This window comes from Protomyctophum bolini, assembly GCF_963924005.1.
Source record: "Protomyctophum bolini genome assembly, chromosome: 3".
NCBI lineage: Eukaryota > Metazoa > Chordata > Actinopteri > Myctophiformes > Myctophidae > Protomyctophum > Protomyctophum bolini.
In genome coordinates, this window is record NC_137864.1 from 3,320,328 (window position 1) to 3,325,609 (window position 5,282).

Genomic DNA, 5,282 nt, shown 5'->3' on the forward strand with positions numbered 1-5,282 from the left:
CTCTTAAATGTAGTATACCTAATTATTAGCCAACAATATACTGTATATCAGTATCACCTAATTATTAGCCAACAATATACTGCATCAAATGTTATTCTATTTAGTTGCATAATGGGCTAACTTTAGCGTTAAGTATAATACTAGTGTTTCAGTGTTTAATTATGCATTTACCTTGCATCACTGTAATTTAATTAGTTCATCATGAAGCCATCAGCCAGTGTGACTTCTTTAGAGAGAACATCTGACTGACACCTACAGTAGACTACTTAGCAGGTCGAGACGACTAGACACTAATGAACCTGGCCATCACCATTGATATTCATCCAAGCTCAGTCATTCCAATTGTTTCAAGCTGTGACACATGTTTTGTTAGCAAGGTTAGCGAGGTGCGAAAACTGTGAATGGCTGTGCGGGCTTGCGTACGTTGAACTACCAGGGCGTCACCCTGGGCAGTCCTCCTGAAGAGGATCTGCATGATAGCCATCAGAGGTGAGATCATCAGGCTGCTACCTGTTGAGATGTTGATATGTAGGGCTTATCCACATTCCCATCTATCGCTCCAGATTCCTTCTGCTTCTTCTGCCCTCACCGAGTACTGTGTCTGCATCCACACGAGTTCGCCAGAAGAAATTAAACTAGTACAGAAAGTGCATTTGACCTATTAATCATAGATGTGAAAGCTATCTCATTTGTCTGTCTGCATATTGTCACTGTCCGGTGGAAACCTTGTATGTCCAAAAGGTTAGCTTTCAGGGAATGGAGAAACACATTAGGCTAATTGGTTAAAAATGTCTGATTAAAAAACACTCACTGGTAACTACTTTCTCTTTCAAAAATAGCTAAAATCTACAAGCTCACAATGCATCATCTACTTTCACTACTTTTGCACAAAACAGGCCATACATTTACAAGTAAAAAACAAAGTTTAAATATGGAGATATTAGGTTTCTGCCAGACTATGATGATATTGTTGTATATTTTGACATTATGTCTCTCATGTCATAATTGAATACTTTAACTCCAGAATCAGCCTAGGAGTTTACATAGAGAAGCTGAGTTACTGACATGCCCAAATGGGAGTCAGGATCAGAATTGCTTTTAACCTAAACAATGCTTTGTTTAGCTTCTGATAGAGAAAGACCAATTAAGGGCCAGCCATCTTGCTTTAAGGTGAAGACCCATGTTGGAAGACCTTTGTTCTGGGGACAGGGGAGGGTCATTTTACATGCAAGCTGTCCACACACACACACACACACACACACACACACACACACACACACACACACACACACACACACACACACACACACACAAACACACACACACACACACACACACACACACACACACACACACACACACACACACACACACAAACACACACACACACACACACACACACACACACACACACACACACATCCTATCGAAATAATTAGCCCCGTTTTTAGGTTAGACCCACTTTGTCTGTATATCATACTGTTTTACATGTATGTTTTATTTGTGCCTTCATTGAAAGAATGGAGAGTTGAAACAACGTAGCAAAAGTATGCATTTCATGTTCCATCTCATTTCAGTAATATTTGTTAAGAATTAGGAATAAGCTTTCAGAAGCTTGGACATTGGACAGGCTGGAATGGCTTAGGGTAGACGACAGAGTACAGCATCTTACAATGGGTCTGGTCCACAAGATTCGATACACCACCAAGATACCCATGTACCTGTCTAAATACTTCCTAATGTTAACGAAGTCCACCCCACAACACCAGGGGAGTGCAACAAACCATGTGCAACCCAGATTCAGCACAAACAAGGGACTAAATTATTTTCGCTCCTATGCCACCCTACCAACAGTCATTAAGACATGCAAATCCCTTGACTCCTTCAAAACCGCTCTCAAAGGGCACCTACGGACGGCTGCAATTTGAAACTGCCCCCCGTAAAATCAGAATCCCCCCCCCTTTCTTTTTTCCCTCACTGTATATGTTTCTTTCCCCTTTTTACCTCCTTTATGATGAATTCCTGTTCTGTTCTTTATAAGTGTCTATTTGTACGTCTCTAAATGTTTTGATGAATTGAACAAGGTGGACCCTCTTGTAGAGTGTAATTATTGTGTCCCTTGTGGACAACATCTGGAAATACGTTTTTGGTTCAGGAGTTATGATGATCAGTAATCGCCCATTCAGAGACTTGGCTGCTTAAATGCCTAAACCTGAGTCCTGTATTGTAAATTAAAATCAGCAGTAGCCTACGACGTACCTCACGTAACAAGTCATAGCCTACATTTAAACATTTGTGAGTAAATTGTGACTAAAATTGCTCGTGTTTGTGGATGAGTTGACTCTGCCCTGCTGAAATTAGCACCATATAATGAGCCAGGAATAGACTGCGCAGGTTGAAAAGACCCTGCATGAACTAATCTGCACCTGGCTCGCTGATAACAAACTTTCATTACACCTGGGGAAAAAGACGAGAAGATTACCTATAGATTCCATCCTGGAGGCAAATCTTTCCTTTGCCCCTTGATGAACTTGAAGAACGAATGAGGCAGTTAATTGGTCTGTGTATGTAGCCTACTGACGGCTTTATTGTAGCAAGCATAATCGCTTCCAAAGCCCACGTCAAAACTGACATATAAAACATGATCAGAATGAGCAACATAAAACAATTATTCCTCCCAACACTAAAACATATCGTCATTACGTCACCATCGAAAATGTTTGCAAAAGCGATATGAAAAGAAAATAAGAAAAAAAGTACGGGTTTGTACCTAGATCTGCTATTTTTGAATAGCCAAAGAAATGTAAAATGACGGATGACTTTCCCAGTTTTAATGGGTTTTAACTAGTGGTGGTTCTCAAACATTTTCATGTCAAGGACCCCCTAATTAATGTTTTATATTATGTATTTGTCCGCAGACGCCCATCTGAAAATAATTTGTGCCATGACAGCACCCCCATTCATGATTTAAATTCTTCATTCATCCTTTCCCGGGGGAAATCGAGAGGCAACATTCAACTTTATTGTCAGATCACATTTAACTTTAAATTCACATTAAAAAGATGGTTGGCTGATAACATTTTAAAATCCATACTGACCATTTAGATTAGAATAGGTTAAAAAACAACAAAGAAAATCTAGTTTTTATTGGTTTTTGGTTGGGTTTTTTTTTTGTTTCTTGTTATGACTTTGTCTCCTGCCCCCCTTTCGTTAGTTAGTTAGTTAGTTAGTTTCATTTATTGTCCACGTGTGGAAATTCGTCTTCGGTCTCAACAGTAAAAAACAAACGGTTACAACAACAGTAACAACACTTAACATAATTATTTTCTCATGGCAAAAAAGTGCAGGACAACAGTGGCAAATACATTGGAAAAACAAACAAATCTAGCGAGACATTTAGTGCCTTAATGGCATTTGGTATGAAATAATTTAATAAAATGTTGTACCGTCTACCAGAGGGAAGCAGTTCGAACTCCCCGCAGAGTGGATGAGAGGGGTCGTTTGCTATCTTGATAGCTTTTTTACGAAGTAGCTACCTCCTTAGATACAGCCTAATTGTTGCTGTCTGTCTGTTGCTTCCCAAAAGGAACAGGGCAAAAATACAAAATGGTTTGTTTTTGTCTGTTTTGTTTTGTTACTCCCCATGTCCCCCTTTCCCCAAAAGGACCACAACGAAAACAAGTCTAACGGCTTTCTTGTGTCTGTATCCTTTTGAATTAATTTTCAATAAAGTTTTCAATCAATCAATCAATCAATCAAAACAGTACAAAAGAAAATTGAAAAAATAAATGAGGGGGAAATTGTTTTTTTTGTTGTTGTGTAAACTCAATGCAACCTCCCAGAAACCCCCCAGAACCCGCCCAGACCCCCCAGGACCAAGCACCCAACCTGGTGGACAGGTCCGGTCTCCAGTCACCGCCCATGACTGTGAAACTCACTCTGGACCCCACCTTCAAAAATCAAAACCCACCGGTGAATCCCACAGAAACCCACCTAACATTAAATATAATGTCCCATATCCATATTCTTTAATTTATTGAGAACACACAACACATCATCACACATACTGAATTTGGCAACCACTTTTATTGTGGTTTGTGTTCAACAGTTGCGCACCCGTTATAAAATGAAAGACAATAGAGATCTTAAAATAAGGATTGTATTAACAGCAGTCGGAACAAAGCTTCATTAAAGGCCTATTCCTTCAGATGATTAGAGACACATTATCCATCTCAACCATGAGGACCACGAAAACAAACACAAACATATTGTCACGTATATAGAAATGATTGTACTTCACAGGAGTAGGCTCAACTAAAAAGGCACAGCAGCCGGAGTCAAACATAATTGCCTTTTGGACTGTAAGTTATGCAATTTCATTTGCAAATACTGCCCGGGTGTTCAAAACACCATTGAAACAATATATTATTCTAGTCAAATTTCCACCCACCAATACTCCATTCTAGTACTACAGCAACACTCCAGCAATGTTAGTTAGTGTGACACAATACTCAGCCGGCATCCGTTATGCTCATTCAAAAGGCAAAAGAGATCAATACAAAACTGGAGGCAATATCTCCCTTCACACTATTTCAGACAAAAATAGCTACAACAGTGTTAATTCAGAAAGGATTACAATGTAATCTTAATAAAGTGATGGTGATCTTTGGTAGAATATCACCTTACATGATATACCGGTACTGTAAGTCTAAATATTGCCAATAATCTTTATCTGTTGCTTCTGTGCTCTGACTAACTAACTTACTCTGTGATAAAAGGAACTTAACTAGCGATTCTATTCACCATGGCGAAACAGGTCTAAAAATCAAACTTTAAACACTAAAATTCAAAACGGAAGTGGATTCTGAAAAAACTGTAAATAACTTAGGCACAACATTGTGTCTAGCTTTGGCTGGACCACGTGTAATTTGTTCTGTGCATGGACTCAAGCTGTACAACCCACTTTCTAGCAAAGTTCATCACAGCACATCTCTCTCATACTCATCCTCCATCGTCAACTGTACCCTTGGAGCTACAGTGTCTTGATGAGCGGTATGCCAAGGTGCTTGACGGGGATTGCACAATTTTCTCTGTAAATGTCACCGACAGTAAACAGGAACAAGAAAGAAACACAACAGATAAGATAACATAAGAAATGCAGATGCAGAAATGCACAACCACAATGCAAAGCAAAGTATAAGATCTATACTATGTAAAGTCAGCCAACATAAGTTATAAAAGCAATGTAGGAGCACACAACAGGCAAACACCTAATAAACCCA